Genomic DNA, 23,922 nt, shown 5'->3' with positions numbered 1-23,922 from the left:
AGAGGCCCGTGTGCGAGCACAGGTCACTCTTCACACCGCCCCTCCCAGGAGGTGTGCAGCCCACCACTGCCGGGGTCCCGGGATCCAGGGACAGCTTCCCAGGGAAAACGCACGGTGCACCTCGGGCAAGTGCAGCGTCACGACAGCCTCTGATGTCGCAGGCTCGCCCCTCATCCGTGCCCCTCCCTCCCCCCTGGCCTGTGCCAGAGCCCCCGAATCAGCTGCCTCTTTAACCCCGTCCTGTCTGAGCGAAGGGCAGACGCCCTCAGACGACCTACACGCAGAGGCGGGGCCAAGTCCAAAGCTGAACCCCAGGAGCTGTGCGAACACAGAAGAGAGGGGAGGTCTCTCCCAGCAGCCTCAGAAGCAGAGGATTAAAGGTCCACAGTCAACTTGAAGTGCCCTGCATCTGTGGAAAACCTGAATAGACAGCAAAATATCACAAGTTGAGGAGGAGGACTTTGGGAGCAAGATACACTATTATTTTCCCCTTTTTTCTTTTTGTGAGTGTGTATGTGTGTGCTGCTGTGTGAGATTTTGTCTGTATAGCTTTGTTTTCACCATCTGTCCTAGGGTTAGACCGACCCGGTTTTTTTTTTTTTTTTTGGTTGGTTTTATTTTTTTCTTTAATAGAAATTTTTCTTCTTAATAATTAATTTTATTTTAATAAATATATTTTATCCTACTTTATTTTGTCTTCTCCCTTTCATTCTTCCTTTCTTGCCTCCTTTCTTTCCTCCTTCCCTCCTTCCTTCCTTCCTCCCTTCCTTCCTTTCTTCCTTCCTCCCTCCCTTCCTTTCTTCCTTCCTTCCTTCCCTCCCTTCCTCCTTCCTTCCTTCCTTCTTTTCTTTCCTTTCTATTTTTTCTCCCTTTTATTTTGAGCCGTGTGGAATAAAGGCTCTTGGCACTCCAGTCAGGTGTCAAGGTTGTGTCTCTGAGGTGGGAGAACTAACCTCAGGACACTGGTCCACAAGAGACCTCTCAGCTCCATGTAATATCAAACGGCGAAAATCTCCCAGAGATCTCCATCTCAACACCAAGACCCAGCTTCACTCAAGGACCAGCAACGAACAGTGATGGACACCCTATACCCAACAAAGAGCGAGACATGTCTACAGCCCCATCCATTAGCAGAGAGGCTGCCTAAAATCATAATAAGGCTACCAACATCTCCATACACGACACCGGACGTGGACCTGCCCACCAGGGAGATGGGATCCAGCCTCATCCACAGAGGCACTGGTCCCCCCAACCAGGAAACCTACACAACCCACTGAACCAACCTCAGCAACTGGGGACAGCCACCAAAGACAGAGGGAACTACGAACCTGCAGCCTGCAAAAAGGAGACCCCAAATACAGTAAGATAAGCAAAATGAGAAGACAGAAAAACACACAGCAGATGAAGGAGCAAGATAAAAACACACCAGACCTAACAAATGAAGAGGTAGTAGCCAGTCTACCTGAAAAAGAATTCAGAATAATGATAGTAAAGATGATTCAAAATCTTGGAAATAGAATAGACAAATTGCAAGAAACAGTTAACAAGGACCTAGAAGAAATAAAGAGGAAGCAAGTAACAATGAGCAACACAGTACATGAAATGAAAAATACTCTAGATGGGATCAATAGCAGAATAACTGAGGCAGAAGGACGGATAAGTGACCTGGAAGATAAAATAGTGGAAATAACTACTGCAGAGCAGAAGAAAGAAAAAAGAATGAAAAGAACTGAGGACATTCTCAGAGACCTCTGGGACAACACTAAACGCACCAACATTCGAATTATAGGGGTCCCAGAAGAAGAAGAGAAAAAGAAACGGACTAAGAAAATATTTGAAGGATTATAGTTGAAAACTTCCCTAATATAGGAAAGGAAATAGTCAATCAAGTCCAGGAAGCACAGAGAGTCCCATACAGGATAAACCCAAGGATAAACACGCCAAGACACATAATAATCAAACTGTCAAAAATTAAATACAAAGAAAACATATTAAAAGCAGCAAGGGAAAAACAACAAATAACACACAAGGGAATTCCCATAAGGCTAACATCTGATCTTTCAGCAGAAACTCTACAAGCCAGAAGGGAGTGGCAGGACATATTTAAAGTGATGAAGGAAAAAATCCTACAACCAAGATTACTCTACCCAGCAAGGATCTCATTCAGATTTGATGGAGAAATTAAAACCTTTACAGACAAGCAAAAGCTGAGAGAGTTCAGCACCACCAAACCAGCTTTACAACAAATGCTAAAGGAACTTCTCTAAGCAAGAAACACAAGAGAAGGAAAAGACCTACAAGAACAACCCGAAACAATTAAGTAAATAGTAATAGGAACATACATATCGATAATTTCCTTAAATGTAAATGGATTAAATGCTTCCACCAAAAGACACAGACTGGCTGAATGGATACAAAAACAAGACCCATATATATGCTGTCTACAAGAGACCCACTTCAAACCTAGGGACACTTACAGACTGAAAGTAAGGGGATGGAAAAAGATATTCCATGCAAATGGAAATCAGAAGAAAGCTGGAGTAGCAAATCTCATATCAGACAAAATAGACTTTAAAATAAAAACTATTACAAGAGACAAAGAAGGACACTACATAATGATCAAGGGATCAATCCATGACGAAGATATAACAATTGTAAATATTTATGCACCCAACATAGGAGCATTTCAATACATAAGCTAAATACTAACAGCCTTAAAAGGGGAAATCGACAGTAACACAATTATAGTAGGGGACTTTAACACCCCACTGTCACCAATGGACAGATCATCCAAAATGAAAATAAATAAGGAAACACAAGCTTTAAATGATACATTACACAAGATGGACTTAATTGATATTTATAGGACGTTCCATCCAAAAACAACAGAATACACATTTTTTCTCAAGTGCTCATGGAACATTCTCCAGGATCGATCATATATTGGGCCACAAATCTAGCCTTGGCAAATTTAAGAAAATTGAAATCATATCAAGTATCTTTTCTGACCACAACGCTATGAGACTAGATATCAATTACAGGAAGAGATCTGTAAAAAATACAAACACATGGAGGCTAAACAATACACTACTTAATAATGAAGTGATCACTGAAGAAATCAAAAAATACTTAGAAACAAATGACAATGGAGACACGACGACCCGAAACCTATGCGATACAGCAAAAGCAGTTCTAAGAGACAAGTTTATAGCAATAGAATCATACCTTAAGAAACAGGAAACATCTCGAATAAACAACCTAACTTTGCACCTAAAGCAATTAGAGAAGGAAGAACAAAAAAACCCCAACTTTAGCAGAAGGAAAGAAATCATAAAGATCAGATCAGAAATAAATGAAAAAGAAATGAAGGAAACAATAGCAAAGATCAATAAAACTAAAAGCTGGTTCTTTGAGAAGATAAATAAAATTGATAAACCATTAGCCAGACTCATCAAGAAAAAAAGGGAGAAGACTCAAATCAATAGAATTAGAAATGAAAAAGGAGATGTAACAACTGACTCTGCAGAAATACAAAAGATTATTAGAGATTACTACAAGCAACTGTATGCCAATAAAATGGACAACCTGGAAGAAATGGACAAATTCTTAGAAATGCACAACCTGCCGAGACTGAACCAGGAAGAAAGAGAAAATATGAACAGACCAATCACAAGCACTGAAATTGAAACTGTGATTCGAAATCTTCCAACAAACAAAAGCCCAGGACCAGATGGCTTCACAGGCGAATTCTATCAAACATTTAGAGAAGAGCTAACACCTATCCTTCTCAAACTCTTCCAAAAGATAGCAGAGGGAGGAACACTCCCAAACTCATTCTATGAGGCCACCATCACCCTGATACCAAAACCAGACAAAGACGTCACAAAGAAAGAAAACTACAGGCCAATATCACTGATGAACATAGATGCAAAAATCCTCAACAAAATACTAGCAAACAGAATCCAACAGCACATTAAAAGGATCATACACCATGATCAAGTGGGGTTTGTTCCAGGAATGCAAGGATTCTTCAATATATGCAAATCAATCAACGTGATACACCATATCAACAAACTGAAGGAGAAAAACCATATGATCATCTCAATAGATGCAGAGAAAGCTATTGACAAAATTCAACACTCATTTATGATAAAAACCCTGCAGAAAATAGGCATACAGGGAACTTTCCTCAACATAATAAAGGCCATATATGACAAACCCACAGCCAGCATTGTTCTCAATGGTGAAAAACTGAAACCATTTCCACTAAGATCAGGAACAAGACAAGGTTGCCCACTCTCACCACTATTATTCAAGCTAGTTTTGGAAGTTCTAGCCACAGCAATCAGAGAAAATAAAGAAATACAAGGAATCCAAATAGGAAAAGAAGAAGTAAAGCTGTCACTGTTTGCAGATGACATGATATTATACATAGAGAATACTAAGGATGCTACCAGAAAACTACTAGAACTAATCAATGAATTTGGTAAAGTTGCAGGATACAAAATTAATGCACAGAAATCTCTGGCATTCTTATACACTAATGATGAAAAATCTGAGAGTGAAATTAAGAAAACACTCCCATTTACCATTGCAACAAAAAGAATAAAATATCTAGGAATAAACCTACCTAAGGAGACAAAAGACTTGTATGCAGAAAACTATAAGACACTGATGAAAGAAATTAAAGATGATACAAATAGGTGGAGAGATACACCATGTTCCTGGATTGGAAGAATCAACATTGTGAAAATGACTCTATTACCCAAAGCAATCTACAGATTCAATGCAATCCCTATCAAGTTACCACTGGCATTTTTTACAGAACTAGAACAAAGAATTCCACAATTTGTATGGAAACACAAAAGACCCCGAATACCCAAAGCAATCTTGAGAACGAAAAATGGAGCTGGAGGAATCAGGCTCCCTGACTTCAGACTATACTACAAGGCCACAGTAATCAAGACAGTATGGTACTGGCACAAAAACAGAAATATAGATCAATGGAACAGGATAGAAAGGCCAGAGATAAACCCACACACATATTGTCACCTTATCTTTGATAAAGGAGGGAAGGAAACACAGTGGAGAAAAGACAGCCTCTTCAGTAAGTGGTGCTGGGAAAACTGGACAGCTACCTGTAGAAGTATGAAATTAGAACACTCCCTAACACCATACACAAAAATAAACTCAAAATGGGTTAAAGACCTAAATGTAAGGCCAGAGACTATCAAACTCTTAGAGGAAAACATAGGCAGAACACTCTATGACAAAAATCACAGCAAGATCCTTTTTGACCCATCTCCTAGAGAAATGGAAATCAAAACAAAAATAAACAAATGGGATCTAATGAAACTTAAAAGCTTTTGCACAGCAAAGGATACCATAAACAAGACCAAAAGACAACCCTCAGAATGGGAGAAAATATTTGCAAATGAAGCAACTGACAAAGGATTAATATCCAAAATTTATAAGCAACTCAGGCAGCTCAATAACAAAAAAACAAACAACCCAATCCAAAAATGGGCGGAAGAACGAAATAGACATTTCTCCAAAGAAGATATACAGGTCGCCAACAAACACATGAAAGAATGCTCAACATCATTAATCACTAGAGTAATGCAAATCAAAACTACAATGAGATATCATCTCACACTGGTCAGATTGGCCATCGTCAAAAACTCTAGAAACAATAAATGCTGGAGAGGGTGTGGAGAAAAGGGAACACTCTTGCACTGTTGGTGGGAATGTAAAATGATACAGCCACTATGGAGAACAGTATGGAGGTTCCTTAAAAAACTACAAATAGAACTACCATATGACCCAGCAATCCCACTACTGGGCATATACCCTGAGAAAACCATAATTCAAAAAGAGTCATGTACCAAAATGTTTATTGCAGCTATATTTATGATAGCCAGGACATGGAAGCAACCTAACTGTCCATCAACAGATGAATGGATAAGGAAGATGTGGCACATATATATATACAATGGAATATTACTCAGCCATAAAAAGAAATGAAACGGAGTTATTTGTAATGAGGTGGATAGACCTGGAGTCTGTCATACAGAGTGAAGTAAGTCAGAAGGATAAAAACAAATACCATATGCTAACACATATATATGGAATCTAAAAAAAAATGTCATGAAGAGATTAGTGGTAGGATGGGAATAAAACACAGACCTACTAGAGCATGGACTTGAGGATATGGGGAGGGGGAAGGGTAAGCTGTGACGATGTGAGAGAGTGGCAGGGACATATACACACTACCAAATGTAAAATAGATAGCTAGTGGGAAGCTGCAGCATAGCACAGGGAGTTCACCTCTGTGCTTTGTGACCACCTAGAGGGGTGGGATAGGGAGGGTGGGAGGGAGGGTGACACAAGTGGGAAGAGTTATGGGAACATATGTATATGTATAACTGATTCACTTTGTTGTAAAGGAGAAACTAACACACTATTGTAAAACAGTTATACTCAAATAAAGATGTTAAAAAAAGAGGTATCTTGTATTCACACTTTTTTCCTTTTTTAAAGAAAAGAGAAAGGCATGGAAAAATGCTGAACATTAGGAATTTTAAAAGACACGCAAATCCAAATTACAAAAACCTCTCAGCTCACACCAGTCAGAAAGGCCATAAGCAAAAATTCCGCAAACAATAAAGGTTGAAGGGGTTGTGGAGAAGCCAGGTGGTAAGAGCCACTAATGAAAACACAATGGAGGTGCTTTGAAAAGGTAAACATTGAGCTACCAGTTAATAAAGCATACCCACTCCTGCACCTATCACCTGAGAAAATGAGAATCAGAAAGTCACAGGCTAGCAATCTGGCACTCCAGCAATATTTACCATAGCCAACACTTGGAAGCAATGAAAATGTCCATCAACAGAGGAATGTACAAAGAAGAAGTGGTCCATGTACCCAATGGAATATTACTCCAATAAAAAACATAAATTAAATTTAAAAAACAAACAAATGTAAGGAGATATAATTTTTGGGGGGTTTATCAGGGCACATTCCAGTCTAATTTATAACCGCGGCACACCACTGGCAGGAAGGTCTGTTTCCCTATGTACCAGGGTGGGGAAGGTAGAAATGCTGTCGCCCTCTGGCTGTTACCTGCAACAGCAGCTTTACAATCTGTGCTAATGGTCACTTCATATGCACAAGTACTACAGGGCTGTAAATGAAACCTGCCCTCAAAATGTCTTGACGCAGGTAAAGGCCAAACATTTTCAAAATGTGGCACATAATTCAAGAAAACAATTTGAAGAAGTAAGCTGTATTCAGAGTTTAAAAAATAAAAGGACATGCCTGAAAGCTCAGTTTCAAGGGCTTATGAGACACATGCAAATCCAACCACAAAATGGTATCAGTTCACACCACTCAGAATAACCATCAGCCAAAAAACTACAAACAATCAATGCTGATGGGGTTGTGGAGAAATCCATACCCTCAATTTGTCTGTTTTTTTTGTGTGTGTGTGGTACGCGGGCCTCTCACCGCTGTGGCCTCTCCCGTTGCAGAGCACAGGCTCCAGACGCGCAGGCTCAGTGGCCATGGCCTATGGGCCCAGCTGCTCCGCGGCATGTGGGATCCTCCCGGACCGGGGCTCGAACCCATGTCCCCTGCATCGGCAGGCAGGTTCTCAACCACTGTGCCACAAGGGAAGCCCCCATACCCTCAATTTGAAGTGGGACATAACCTGGTAAGAGCCACTAATGGGAACACAATGGAGGTGACTGTTAAAGGTAAACATTGAGCTACTATATGATCCAGCAGCCCCATCTCTGGGCCTATAACCTAAGAAGACAGAATTGGAAAGACCCAGGCAGGCAAATCTGCATTGCAGCAGTATTACAATAGCCAGGACATGGAAGCAACCAAAACGTCCATCAACAGATGAGTGGACAAAGAAGAATTGGTACATGTACAGATGGAGTATTAGCCAAAGAAAAAAATGAAACAATGCCATTTGCAGCACCACAGATGAGTCCAGAAGTAATCACGCAAATAGTAGAAAGTGAGAAAGCAAAAGACACCTATCCTATGATATCACTTATAGGCGTTATCTAATAACTGACACAAATGTACATATTTCCACAAAGAAAGACACTCACAGACTTAGAAAACAACTATGCTTATCTAGACAGAAAGGTGTGGGGAATGTTTATTGCAGCTCTATTTACGATAGCCAGGACATGGAAGCAACCTAAGTGTCCATCAACAGATGAATTGATAAGGAAGATGTGGCACATATATACAATGGAATATTACTCAGCCATAAAAAGAAATGAAACGGAGTTATTTGTAATGAGGTGGATAGACCTGGAGTCTGTCATACAGAGTGAAGTAAGTCAGAAGGATAAAAACAAATACCGTATGCTAACACATATATATGGAATCTAAAAAAAAAATGTCATGAAGAGATTAGTGGCAGGATGGGAATAAAACACAGACCTACTAGAGCATGGACTTGAGGATATGGGGAGGGGGAAGGGTAAGCTGTGACGATGTGAGAGAGTGGCAGGGACATATACACACTACCAAATGTAAAATAGATAGCTAGTGGGAAGCTGCAGCATAGCACAGGGAGTTCACCTCTGTGCTTTGTGACCACCTAGAGGGGTGGGATAGGGAGGGTGGGAGGGAGGGTGACACAAGAGGGAAGAGTTATGGGAACATATGTTTATGTATAACTGATTCACTTTGTTGTAAAGGAGAAACTAACACACTATTGTAAAACAGTTATACTCAAATAAAGTTGTTAAAAAAATGGATAAATTAAGATTAGTGTTACTATACGTATACCAATACATATTTTATACATATATCAAAAAGACTGCCCATACAGCAAGGGAGGTATACAGAACACTCTGTAATATTTTACATGGGAAGAGGATCTGTACATGCATAGACATATATAATGTACAAATGAACCAGGCTGTTTTCACCTAAGACAAACACTATTCTAATAATTACCCCAATTAAAAAAAAATTAAAAACCAAGAAGAAGTAATGAGACATAAACTTATGGGGGGTTTTCCTGGCACATTCCATTCCAATTTTCAAGCTAGGAACACGACGTCCAGAAAGGCTCTGTTGCCCTAGGACCCAGATTTGGGAATGGAGAAATGCTGCCTCCTTGGGGCCGTTTCCCACAACAGCAGGTTTAAACCTAGTGCTAAAGGTCACTAAATATTCACCAAACTTGCAGGCCTGTACATCACACCTGCCCTCCAAAAAAATCCTGGGGTCGAAAATTGGACAAAAATTCAAAAGAGGGCAACCTTCCAAGAAGACAATTTCAAGAGGTATGTTGTACTCACACTTTTTTCTCTTTTTTTAGCAGAAAAGAAAAAAGCGTCTCAAACTGATGAATTTTAGGAATTTTGAAAGACATGCAAACCCAAATTACAAAATCCTATCAGCTCACACCAGTCAGAATGGCCTTCAGCAGAAATGCTTCAAACACTAAATGCTGAAGGGATTGTGGAGAAATGCGTAAACTCTGTTCTAAGGGGGACGTGGTAAGAGCCACTAATGAAAACACAATGGAGGTGCTTTGAAAAGGTACACATTGAGCTACCATTTAATGAAGCATACCCACTTCTGGGCCTATCACCTGAGAAAATGAGAATCAAAAAGTCACAGGCTACGGGCTTCCTTGGTGGCGCAGTGGTTGAGAGTCCGCCTGCCGATGCAGGAGACACGGGTTCGTGCCCTGGTCCGGGAAGATCCCACATGCCGCGGAGCAACTAAGCCCGTGAGCCATGGCCGCTGGGCCTGCGCGTCCGGAGCCTGTGCTCCGCAACGGGAGAGGCCACAACAGTGAGAGGCCCGCATACCACAAAAAAAAAAAAAAAAAAAAGTCACAGGCTGGCAATCCTGCACTCCAGCAATATTTACCATAGCCAACACTTGGAAGCAACGAAAAAGTCCATCAACAGAGGAATGCACAAAGAAGAAGTGGTCCGTGTACACAATGGAATATTACTCCAATAAAAAATATAATTAAATTTAAGAAACAAACAAAAGTAAGGAAACATCAGCATTTGTGGGTTTATCCAGGCACATTCCACTCTAATTTATAACTGTGGAACACCACTGGCCAGAAGGTCTGTTTCCCTAGTACCAGTGTGGGCAACATAGAAAGGCTGCCGCCCTCTGGCCGTTAGCTGCAAAAGCAGCTTTAAAGCCTGTGTTAATGGTCACTTCATATGAACAAGAACTGCAGGGTTGTAAATGAAACCTACCCTCAATATGTCTTGAGGGAGGTAATGGCCAAAAAATTGCAAAATGTGACACATACTTTAAGGAAACACTTGGAAGAACTAAGCTGTAATCACAGTTTGAAAAAGAAAAAGGACATGCCTTAAAGCTCAATTTAAACAGAGTATGAGACACATGCAAATTCAACCACAAAGAGGTATCAGCTCACACCATTCAGAATAACCATCATCAAGAGAACTATAAATAATAAATGCTGGTGGTGTTGTGGAGAAATGCATACCCTCAAATTTAAGGGGGGTGTAACCTGGAAAGAGCTAATAATGAGAACAGAATGGAGGTGCATTTAAAAGGTAAACACTGACGTACCATATGATCCAGCAGGTCCATTCCTGGACCTATAATCTATGACAGAGTTGGAAAGACACAGGCATGTAAATCTGCATTGCACAGTATTACAATAGTCCAGATATGGAAGTAACCAAAAAGTCCACCAACAGATGGGTGGACAGAGAAGAACTGCTACTTGTAGAGATGGAATATTAGCTAGGGAAAAAATGAAACAATGCCATTTGCAGCACCATAGATGAGTCTAGAAGTAATCACACAACTTGTAGTAAGTGACAAAGGGAAAGACACATACCCTATCATTTCACGTATAGGTGTTAGCTAAAAATTGGTACCGATGAAGACATTTCCACAGAGAAAAGCAATCACAGATTCATTAAACAAACTTATGGTTCACCAAATGGAAAGGTGTGAGGATTGGATACATTAAGATATTGGGATTAACAGAGATATACAGACAAATGTGAAATATATAATCACCAAAGACCAAGAGAAAACTACTCAACATTGTGTCATAACCTACATGGGAAAAGGATCTGAAGAAGAATAGATATATGTGTATGTGTGAAAGAACCACATCTTGCACACCAAGAACACACAAAACACTGTAATCAAATTTGCCGTCAATAAAAAATAAAAATTAAATTAAGAATACGAACAAGAAGTAATGAGACATAAACCTAAAGGGATTTTCCTGGCACTTTCCATTCTAATTTGCAACCTAGAACAGGACCTTATTAAGGCTCTATTGCCCTAGTAAACAGATTTGGTAATGGCGAAATGCTGCCTTCTTGTGGCCGTTTCACACAAATGCAGCTTTGAACCCAGCATTAAAGGTCACTGAATATTCAAAATATTTGCAGGACTGTAAAGGACACTGGGCCCCAGAAAAAATTCTGAGGTCAGATATCGACCAGAAAATTCAAATGACGTCAACATTTCTAAAAGACAATATGAAGTGGCATATTTTACGCACATTTTCTCTTTTTCTTTTTGTTTAAAAAAATGCATGGAAAAATGGTCAATATCAGGAACTAATAAAGCCATGCAAATCCAATCTATAAAAACGTTCACCTCACAGCCGTCAGAATGATCTTCAGCAAAATAGTCTACAAAGGATGAATGCTGAAAGGCTTTTAGAGAACTGTGAACCCTCTAGCTGCTGGTGTGACGTAAACTGATAAGAGCCAGTAGTGAGAAGAGAATGGCGCTGCGTTTACAGTTAAAAATTGAGCTACCATACGATCTGGTAGCCCAACTGCTGGTCTTATCACCTGAGAGCACCTGAGTCAAAAAGACACAGGCTGGGAATCCTGCACTACAGCAATATTTTCCATAGCCGAGACTTGGAAGCAACCAAAATGTCCATCAACAAATGAATGCACAAAGAAGAAGTGGTCCATGTACACAATGGAATATTAGCCATGGAAAGAAGGAAACAGTGCCATTTGTACCACCATAGAAGGACCTAGACATAATCATCCAACTTGAAGTAAGAAAGAAACTGAAAGACAGATATCCTATGACATCACTTCTAGGTGTTACCTAAAAATTGATACCCACGGACATATTTCCAAGACAAGGACACACATGGATTAAGAAAACAAAATTATGTTTAACCAAATGGAAAAGCATAAGGAATGAATAAATTAGGATATAGGGGTTAACAGACATGTACTAACACATGAAATATATAATCACAAAATGCCTATGGAATATCAAGAGAGGTCTACTAAACACTCTGTAATAGCCTACACAGGAAAGGAACCAAAGATAAATAGCTAGATACATAGATATAATGAACCAGATTCTGTATACCTAGAACAAACACAATATTTTTATCCAATTTGCTCTGAAAATATATAAAATTAAATTTAAAAAACAAACAAGAGATAAGGAGACATAAGCTCATGGGTGTGTGCCCTGGCACATTCCACTCTAATTTGCAGCCTACTAACAGAATTTCCAGGAAGGCTCTGCTGCCTAAAAACCCAGATTGGAAATGTAGACATGCTGCTGCCTTGTGGCCTATTCCCACAAGAGGGGCTTTAAACCAACAGCTAATGGTCACTGAACATTAAAAAGGACTCAGGGCTGTAAAGGACACCTGGCCTCAAAAAATGTCCTGAGGTATGGAATGGCCAAAAAAATTCAAACCAGGCAAATTTTCAAGAAGAAAATATGAAGAGGTAAGTTTTACTCACTCTCTTTTTTAAAAAAAGGAAAATGGATAAAAGCTCGACCTCAGGAATTATTAGACACATGCAAATCTAATCTACAAAAAGGTTTCAACTCACACCAGTCGACTGACCATCAGCAAAATGTCTACAAACAATAAATGCTGAAGGGGTTTTAGAGAACTGTTTACCATCTAGCTGCAGGTAAGATGTAAAGTGGTAACAGGCAATAATGAGAACAGAAAGGAGCTGTGTTTAAAAGTAAAAATTGAGGTATCATTCGATGCAGCAGGCCCACCGCTGGGTCTCTCACCTGAGAAGACCAGAATCGAGAAGACACAGGCTGCAAAAGCTGCACTGAAGCCTTATTCACAATAGCCAAGACATGGAAGCAACCTAAATGTCCACCAACAGATAAATGGATAAAGAAGAAGTGGTCCATGTGCACAAAGGAATATTAGCCATGGAAAACAATGAAACACTGCTCTTTGAGGCATCATAGATGAGCCTAGAGATCATCACAGAACATGAGGCAAGTTGGAAAGCAAAAGACATATATCCTATGATATCACTTATAGGTGTTACCTAACAACTAACAAACATGGACATATTTCCACAGAGAAAGACACACACAGACTTAAAGAACACACTGTGTATCTAAAAGGAAAGTTGGTGGCAATGGATAAATGAAGATTAGGTTTACCATACCTATACAAATACAGATTAAGTACATATATCAAAAAGACCGAGCACATAGCAAGGGAGGTCTATGGAACGCTCTGTAATCTTTTACATGGGAAAAGGATCTGTACATGAATAGATACATATGATGTAGAAATAAACCAGAATGTGTACACCTAGGACAAACTGTATTCTAATCATTACCCCGATTAAAACAATTAAAACAACAAACAAGAAGTAAGGAGACACAAACTTCATGGGGTTTTTCCTGGCACATTCCATTCTAATTTACAACCTAGGAACATGACTTCCACAAAGGCTCTGCTGCCCTAGTAACCATAGTTGGGAATGGAGAAATGCTGCCGCCTTGTGGCCTTTCCCACAACAGCAGCTTTAAACCCAGTGCTAATGGTCCCTAAATATTCACAATCATTGCAGGCATGTAAATAACACCTGCTCTCAAAAAAAGTCCTGTGGTCAAAAATCGACCAAGAAATTCAAAGGAGGACAACCTTCCAAGAAGACAATTTCAAGAGGTATATTGTACTCCCATTTTTTCCTTTTATTTTTAATAAAAAAGAAAAAGGTATGGAAAAATTCTGAACATTAGAAAATATTAAAAACATACAAATCCAAACTACAAAAACCTATCAGCTCACACCAGTCAGAATGGTCATGAGCAAACATTCTGCAAACAATAATGCTGAAGGGGTTGTGGAGAAATGCGTACCCTCGGTGCTAAGTGGGACGTGGTAAGAGCCACTAATGAAAACCCAATGGAGGTGCTTTGAAAAGGTAAACATTCAGCTACCAGTCAATGAAGCACACCCACTGCTGGGCCTTTCACCTGAGAAAATGAGAAGCAAAAGTCACAGGCTGGCAACACTGTACTCCAGCAATATTTACCATAGCCAACACTTGGAAGCAACGAAAATGTCCATCAACAGAGGAATGAACAAAGAAGTGGTCCATGTCACAATGAAATATTATTCCAATAAAAATGATAAGTTAAATTTAAAAAACAAACATAAGTAAGGAGACATAACATTTTGGGGGTCAATCAGGGCACATTGCCCTCTAATTTATAACTGAGGAACGCCACTGGCAGGAAGGTCTGTTTACCTAGGTACCACAGTGGGGAACGTAGAAATGCTGCTGCCCTCTGGCCGATACTTACAACAGCAGCTATGCAATCTGTGCTAATGGTCACTTCATATTCACAAGTACTGCAGGGCTGCAAATGAAAACTGCCCTCAAAATGCCTTGATGCATGTAAAGGCCAAAAAATTTCAAAATGTGGCACAGAATTCAAGAAAACAATTTGAAGAAGTAAGCTGTAATAACAGTTTGAAAAATAAAAGGACATGCCTGAAAGTTCAATTTCAAATGATTATGAGACACATGCAAATCCAACCACAAAGAGGTATCAGCTCACACCACTCAGAATAACCGTCAGCACAAAAACTACAAACGATCAATGCTGAAGAGGTTGTGGAGAAATGCATACCCTAATTTGAAGTGGGACGTAACCTAGTAAGAGCCACTAATGGGAACAGAATGGAGGTGCCTTTAAAAGGTAAACATTGAGCTATTAGATGATCCAGCAGGTCCACTCCTCGGCCTAAAACCTAAGAAGAGAGAATTAGAAAGAAACAGACAGCCAAATCGGTACTGCAGCAGTATTACAATAACCAAGACATGGAAGCAACCAAAAAGTCCATCAAGAGATGAGTGGACGAATAATAACTGGTACATGTGCAGATGGAATATTAGCCAAGGGAAAAAATGAAACAGTGACATTTGCAGCACCATAGATTAGTCTAGAGGTAATCATGCAACTCATAGTGAGTGAGAAAGCAAAAGACACATATCTTATGATCTGACTTATAGGTGTTACCTAAAAATTGATACAATGAAGATATTTCCACAGAGAAATGGAATCACAGATTCATTAAGCAAACTTATGGTTTAACAAATTTAAAGGTGTGAGCATTGGATACATTACGATATTGGGGTTAACAGAGACATACAAACACATGTGAAATATATAATCACCAAAGACCTACGGCATACCAAGAGAAGCCTACTCAACATTGTGTCATAACCTACATGGGAAAAGGATCCGAAGAAGAATAGATATATGTATATGTGTAAAGGAATAACATCTTACACAGCTAGAACAAAGAAAACATTGTAATCAAATTTGGTCCAATACAAAATAAAAATTAAATTAAAAAAACAAAGAGCAAGTAATGAGACATAGACTTAAGGGGCTTTTTCCAGGTACATTCCATTCTAATTTACAACCTACAACACAACTTCCATTATGGCTCTCCTGCCCTAGTGCCCAGATTTGGTAATGGAGAAATGCTGCCTCCCTGTGGCCGTTACACACAAATGCAGCTTTAAACCCAGCGTTAATGGTCACTGAACATTCAAAATATTTGCAGGACTCTAAAGGAAACCGGGACTCAAAACAAAACAAAACAAATCCTGAGGTCATAAATCGAACAGAAAATTCAAAAGACGTCAAAATTTCAAAAAGACAATATCAAGAGACATATTTTATGCACATTTTGTCTTTTCTCTCTTTTTATTTTTCTTTTTGTTTAAAAGAAGTGCATGGAAAAATGGTCAATATCAGGAACTAATAAAACCATGCAAACCCAATCTCTAAAAACGTTCACCTCACAGCCATCAGAGATATCATCAGCAAAATAGTCTACAAAGAATGAATGCTGAAGGGCTTTTAGAGAACTGTGAACCCTCTAGCTGCTGGTGTGACATAAACTGATAAGAGCCAGTAGTGAGAAGAGAATGGCACTGCGTTTACAGTTAAAAATTGAGCTACCATACGATCTGGTAGCCCAACTGCTGGTCTTATCGCCTGAGAGCACCTGAGTCAAAAAGACACAGGCTGGGAATCCTGCACTACAGCAATATTTCCCATAGCCGAGACTTGGAAGCAACCAAAATGTCCATCAACAAATGAATGCACAAAGAAGAAGTGGTCCATGTACACAATGGAATATTAGCCATGGAAAGAAGGAAACAGTGCCATTTGTACCACCATAGAAGGACCTAGACATAATCATCCAACTTGAAGTAAGAAAGAAACTGAAAGACAGATATCCTATGACATCACTTCTAGGTGTTACCTAAAAATTGATACCCACGGACATATTTCCAAGACAAGGACACGCATGGATTAAGAAAACAAAATTATGTTTAACCAAATGGAAAAGCATAAGGAATGAATGAATTAGGATATAGGGGTTAACAGACATGTACTAACACATGAAATATATAATCACAAAATGCCTATGGAATATCAAGAGAGGTCTACTAAACACTCTGTAATAGCCTACACAGGAAAGGAACCAAAGACGAATAGCTAGATACATAGATATAATGAACCAGATTCTGTATACCTAGAACAAACACAATATTTTTATCCAATTTGCTCTGAAAATATATAAAATTAAATTTAAAAAACAAACAAGAGATAAGGAGACATAAGCTCATGGGTGTGTGCCCTGGCACATTCCACTCTAATTTGCAGCCTACTAACAGAATTTCCAGGAAGGCTCTGTTGCCTAAAAACCCAGATTGGAAATGTAGACATGCTGCTGCCTTGTGGCTGTTTCCCACAAGAGCAGCTTTAAGCCCACAGCTAATGGTCACCTAACATTCAGAAGGACTCAGGGCTGTAAAGGACACTAGCCCTAAAAAATTTTGCTGAGGTAGGGAATGGACCAAAAAATTCATAACAGGCCAATTTTTCAAGAAGATAGTTTGAAGAGGTAAGTTTTACTCACTCTCTTTAAAAAAAGGAAAATGGATAAAAGCTCGACCTCAGGAATTATTAGACTCATGCAAATCTAATCTACAAAAAGGTTTCAACTCATACCAGTCGACTGACCATCAGCAAAAAGGCTACAAACAATAAATGCTGAAGCGTTTTTAGAGAACTGTGTAACTTCTAGCTGCTGGTGAGATGTAAAGTGGTAACAGCCGATAATGAGAACACAAAGGAGCTGCGCTTAAAAGTAAAAATGGAGGTACCATTCGATCCAGCAGTCACACCACTGGGCCTCTCACTTGAGAAGAGCAGAATCGAGAAAACCCGGGTTGCAAAAGCTGTCCTGCAGCGTTATTCACAATAGCCAAGAGTGTGAAGCAGCGAAAAAGTCCATCAACAGATGAATGGATAAAGAAGTGGTCCATGTACACAATGGAATATTAGCCATGGAAAACAATGAAACAGTGCTCTTTGAGGCACCATAAGTGAGCTTGGAGATAATCACAGAACGTGAGTAAGTCAGAAAGCAAAGACCTATATCCTATGGTATCAGTTATAGGCATTATCTAATAACTGAAACAAATGAACATATTTCCACAGAGAAAGACACTCACAGACTTAGAAAATTCTATGCTTATCTAAAAGGAAAGGGTGGGGGGAATGGATAAATTAAGATTAGTGTTACTATACATATAACAATAACTACTATATACATATATCAAAAGACCAACCATCTAGCAAGGGAGGTCTACGGAACACTCTAATATTTTACATGGGAAGAGGATCTGTACGTGAATAGACATATAAAATGTACAAATGATTGTGTACACCTAGGACCAACAATATTCTAATCATTACCCCGATTACAAAAATTAATACAACCAACAAGTAATGAGTCATAAACTTATGGACGTTTCTCCTAGCACATTCCATTCTAACTTACAAATTAGGAACACGACTCCCAGAAAAACTCTGCTTCCCTAGTACCCAGATTTGGGAATGGAGAAATGCTGCCTCTTTTTGGCCATCTCCCACAACAGCAGCTTTAAACCCAGTGCTAATGGTCACTAAATATTCACAATCATTGCAGGCCTGTAAATGACACCTTCCCTCCAAAAAAATCCTGAGGTCGAAAATCGACCAAAAATTCAAAACAGAGCAACCTTCCAAGAAGACAATTTCAAGAGGTATATTATACTCAAACTTTTTTCTTTTTTTTCTTAACAGAAAAGAAAAAGGCGTGGAAAATGATGAATTTTAGGAATTTTTAAAGGCATGCAAACCCAAACTACAAAACATATCAGCTCACAGCAGTCAGAATGGCCATAAGCAAAAATGCTGCAAACAATAAATGTTAAAGGGATTGTGGAGAAATGCGTAACCTAGGTTCTGAGGGGGACGTGGCAAGAGCCACTAATGAAAACACAATGGAGGTGCTTTGAAAAGGTACACATTGAGCGATTAGTCAATCAGTCACACCCACTGCTGGACCTATCACTTCAGAAAATGAGAAACAAAAAGTCACAGGCTGGCAATACTGCACTCCAGCAATATTTAACATAGCCAACACTTGGAAGCAATGAATAAGTCCATCAACAGAGGAATGCACCAAGAAGAAATGGTCCATGTACATAATGGAATATTACTCCAATAAAAATATAAATTAAATTTAAAAAACAAACAGAAGTAAAGAGACATCAGCTTTTGTGGTTTTATCCGTGCACATTCCACTCTAATTTATAACCAAGGAACACCACTGGCCACAAGGTCTGTTTCCCTAGTAACAGCGTGGGGAATGGAGAAAGGCTGCCACCCTCTGGCCGTTACCTGCAAACGCAATTTAAAGCCTGTGTTAATGGTCACTTCATATGAATAAGCACTGCAGGGCTGTTAACGAAACCTGCCCTCAAAACATCTTGAGGGAGGTAATGGCCAAATAATTTAAAATGTGACACATACTTTAAAAAAACACTTTGAAGAACTAAGCTGTAATCACACTTTGAAAAAGAAAAAGGACATGCCTTAAAGCTCAATTTCAACGGATTATGAGACACATGCAAATTCAACCACAAAGAAGTATCAACTCACACCAGGAAGAATAACCATCAGCAAGAAATCTACAAACGATAAATGCTGAAGGTGTTTTGGAGAAATGCATACCCTCAACTTTAAGTGGGATGTAACCTGGAAAGAGCCACTAATGAGAACAGAATGGTGGTGCCTTTAAAAGGTAAACACTGAGCTCCCATATGATACAGGAGGCCCACTCCTGGGCCTATAACATAAGAAGACAATATTGGAAAGACACAGGCAGGCAAATGTGCATCGCAGCGGTGTTACAATAGCTAAGACATGGAGGCAACCATAAAGTACATCAAGAGTTGAGTGGACAAAGAAGAACTGATACATGCACAGATGGAATATTCGCTAGGGAAAAAAGTGAAAAAATGCCATTTTCAGCACCGTAGATGATTCTAGAGGTAATCAGGCAAATTGTACCAAGTTAGACAGCAAAAGACACATATCCTATAGTATCACTTATAGGTGTTAGCTAAAAATTGATACCAATGAAGATATTTCCACAGAGAAAGTCAATCACAGATTCATTAAACAAACTTATGGTTTACCAAATGGAAAGGTGTGAGGATTGGATATGTTAGGATATTGGGGTTAACACAGATATACAAACACATGTGAAATGTATAACCACCAAAGACCTACAGCAACCAAGAGAAGCCTACTCAACATTGTGTCATAACCTACATGAGAAAACGATCCGAAGTAGTAGATATATGTATATGTGTAAAAGAACCACATCTTGCACACCTAGAACAAACAAAACATTTTAATCAAATTTGCTCTGATAAAAAATAAAAATTAGGGCTTCCCTGGTGGCACAGTGGTTGAGAATCTGCCTACTAATGCAGGGGACATGGGTTCGAGCCCTGGTCTGGGAGGATCCCACATGCAGCAGAGCAACTAGACCCGTGAGCCACAACTACTGAGCCTGTGCATCTGGAGCCTGTGCTCCACACCAAGAGAGGCCACGATGTGAGAGGCCTGCACACCGCGATGAAGAGTGGTCCCCGCTTGCCACAACTAGAGAAAACCCTCGCACAGAAACGAAGACCCAATGCAACCAAAAATTAATTAAAAAAATAGTAAAAATAAAAATTAAATTAAAAAAAGAACAAGAAGTAATGAGACATAAACTTAAGGGGCTTTTTGCTGGCACACTGCATTCTAATTTACAACCAGAACACGACTTCCATTAACGCCGTGTCATCACTAAGAAAGCAGCTTTAAAAGCAATGTTGAAGGTAGCTTAAAAGAAGTCTCACTAATTATTGATAGCAACAAGAAAAGAAATAAAAGTAAAAATCTCACTGCAAAAAGTACACATAGAGTAAGGGTAGTAGATCAAACACTTATTAAACTTCTGTAAAAAATAAAAGACAACAGTAGTATGTTTTTTTAAAAAGAGAGCCCAAATAAGTCAGAAATGAAACAGATGATGTTACAACAGACACCACAGAAATACAAAGTATCCTAAGATACACACAGGGTAACTCAGGGCTCAGAATGGACAGAGCCCACTCTCCATTCCCCTGTACATGACTTACAGGAGCCTCGGGAACTGAGGAGGGGGCCCCTGAGGAGACACACAGGATAGAATACATTAGGCATTAACGTGACTGCATTCATCTTAAACGTGCCTGAACTACATTGACACGAAATGATTTTGTCCTGTATGTACATCGGCACCTCTAGTCGGAAATTCAGGTCTTTGGCTTCACCACCTCTACTGACAGCATTAGCTTCACCTGCTGTGGACCTTCTCCTATAGGATTTCTAGAACACAAAGCATCAAAGCTTTACAGGACCCAGAGTCTGTTCGACTCCACTCAGAGTCTCAGAGTCTCAACTGCACTCAGAGACTCCACTCTTGGAGGGCACACTCAAAGTAGTGTGCACATCAGGACCCAGGGAAAGGAGCAGTGACCCTGTAGGCGAATGACCAGACCTACCTGCTAGTTTCAGAGGGCCTCCTGCAGAGGCGGGGAGTGGCTGTGGCTCACTGTGGGGACAACGACACTGGCAGCATAAGTTCTGGGAAATACTCCTTGGCGTGAGCCCTCCCAGAGTCTTCCATTAGCCCCGCCAAGAGCAAGGTAGTCTCCAGTGTTGGGTCGCCTCAGGCCAAACAACCAACAGGGAGGGAACCCAGCCCTATGCATCAGCAGACAAGTGGATTAAAGTTTTTATTAAAGTTTTATTTAATCTGCAGACAAGCAGGTTAAAGCTCTGCCCACCAGAGCAACACCCAGCTCTACCCACCACCAGTCCCTCCCATCAGGAAGCCTGCACAAGCCTCTAAGAGAGACTCATCCACCAGAGAGCAGACAGCAGAAGCAAGAAGAGCTACAATTCTGCAGCCTGTGGAAGGAAAACCACATTCACAGAAAGATAGAGAAAATGAAAATGCAGAGGACTTTATACCAGATCAAGAAATAAGATAAAACCCCAGAAAAACAATGAAATGAGGTGGGGAAAGGCAACCTTCCAGAAAAAGAATTTGGAATAATGATAGTGAAGATGATCCAAGACCCTGGAAAAAGAAGGAGGGCAAAGATCGAGAAGATGCGAGAAGCGCTTAACAAAGACTGAGAAGAATTAAGGAACAAACACCTAGAAGAATTAAAGAACAAACAAACAGAGGTGAACAATACAATAACTGAAATGAAAAATACACTAGAAGGAATGAGTAGCAGAATAACTGTGGGAAAAGAATGGATAAGTGACCTGGAAGACAGAAAGGTGGAAATCACTGCCATGGAACAGAATAAAGAAAAAGAATGAAAATAAAAGAAGACACCCTAAGAGACCTCTGGGACAATGTTAAACGCAACAACATTCGCATTATAGGGGTCCCAGAAGGAGAAGAGAGAGAGAAAGGACCCGAGAAAATATTTGAAGAGATTATAGTCAAAACCTTCCCTAGCATGGGGAAAGAAATAGCCACCCAAGTCCAGGAAGCACAGAGAGTCCCAGGCAGGATAAACCAAAGGAGAAAAATGCCAAGACACATAGTAATCAAATTGACAAAAATTAAAGACAAAGAAAAATGATTGAAAGCAACAAGGGGAAAATGGCAAATAACATACAAGGGAACTCCCATAAGGTTAACAGTTGATTTCTCAGCGGAAACTCTAGAAGCCAGAAGGGAGTGGCATGATAAATTTAAAGTGATGAAAGGAAAGAACCTACAACCAAGAGTACTCCACCCAGCAAGGATCTCATTCAGATTTGACAGAGAAATCAAAAGTTTTACAGACAAGCAAAATCTAAGAGAATTCAGCACCATGAAACCAGCTCTACAACAAATGCTAAAGGAACTTCTCTAAGTGGGAAACACAAGAGAAGAAGATGACCCACCAAGACAAACCCATAATAATTAAGAAAATAGTAATAGGAACATACATATTGATAATTACTCTAAACGTGAATGGATTAAATGCTCCAACCAAAAGACACAGGCTCGCTGAATGGATACAAAAACAAGACCCATATATATTCTGTCTACAGGAGACCCATTTCAGACCTAGGGACACAAACAGACTGAAAGTGAGGGAATGAAAAAATATATTCCATGCAAATGAAAATCAAAAGAAAGCTGGAGTAGCAATACTCATATCAGATAAAATAGACTTTAAAATAAGGAATGTTACCAGGGACAAGGAAGGACACTACAAAATGATCAAGGGATCAATCCAAGAAGAAGACGTAACAATTATAAATATATATGTACCCAACATAGGAGCACCTCAATATATAAGGCAACTGCTAACAGCTATAAAAAAGGAAATTGACAGTAACACAATAATAGCAGGGGACTTGAACACCTCACTTACATCAATGGAGATCATCCAGACAGAAAATTGATAACGAAACACAAGATTTAAATGATACAATAGACCAGATAGATTTAATTGATATTTATAGGACATTCCATCCCCAAACAGCAGATTATACGTTCTTCTCAACTGCACATGGAACATTCTCCAGGATAGATCACATCTTGGGTCACAAATAAAGCCTCAGTAAGTTTAAGGAAACTGAAATCATATTAATCAGCTGTTCCGACCACAATGCTATGAGATTAGAAATCAATTCCAGGGAAAAAAACGTAAAAACACACAAACACGTGGAGGCTAAACAATACGTCACTAAATAACCAAGAGATCACTGAAGAAATAAAAGAGGAAATCAAAAACTACCTAGAGACAAATGGCAACAAAAACACGATGATCCAAAACCTTTGGGATTCAGCAAAAGCAGTTCTAAGAGGAAAGTTTATAGCAATACAAACCTACCTCAAGAAACAAGAAAAATCTGAAATAAACAATGTAAACTTACACCTAGAGGAACTAGAGAAAGAAGAACAAAACCCAAAGTTAGTAGAAGGAGAGAAATCATAAAGATCAGAGCAGAAATAAATGAAATAGAAACAAAGAAAACCATAGGAAAGATCAGTGAAACTAAAAGCTGGTTCTTTGAGAAGATAAACAAAAATGATAAACCTTTAGCCAGACTCAAGAAAAAGAGGGAGAGGACTCAAATCAATAAAATTAGAAATGAAAAAGGAGAAGTTACAACAGACACCACAGAAATACAAAGCAT

This window comes from Kogia breviceps, chromosome 11 (genome assembly GCF_026419965.1).
Source record: "Kogia breviceps isolate mKogBre1 chromosome 11, mKogBre1 haplotype 1, whole genome shotgun sequence".
In the NCBI taxonomy this organism is placed as follows: Eukaryota; Metazoa; Chordata; class Mammalia; order Artiodactyla; family Physeteridae; genus Kogia; species Kogia breviceps.
Note: the sequence above shows the minus strand (reverse complement) of the source record.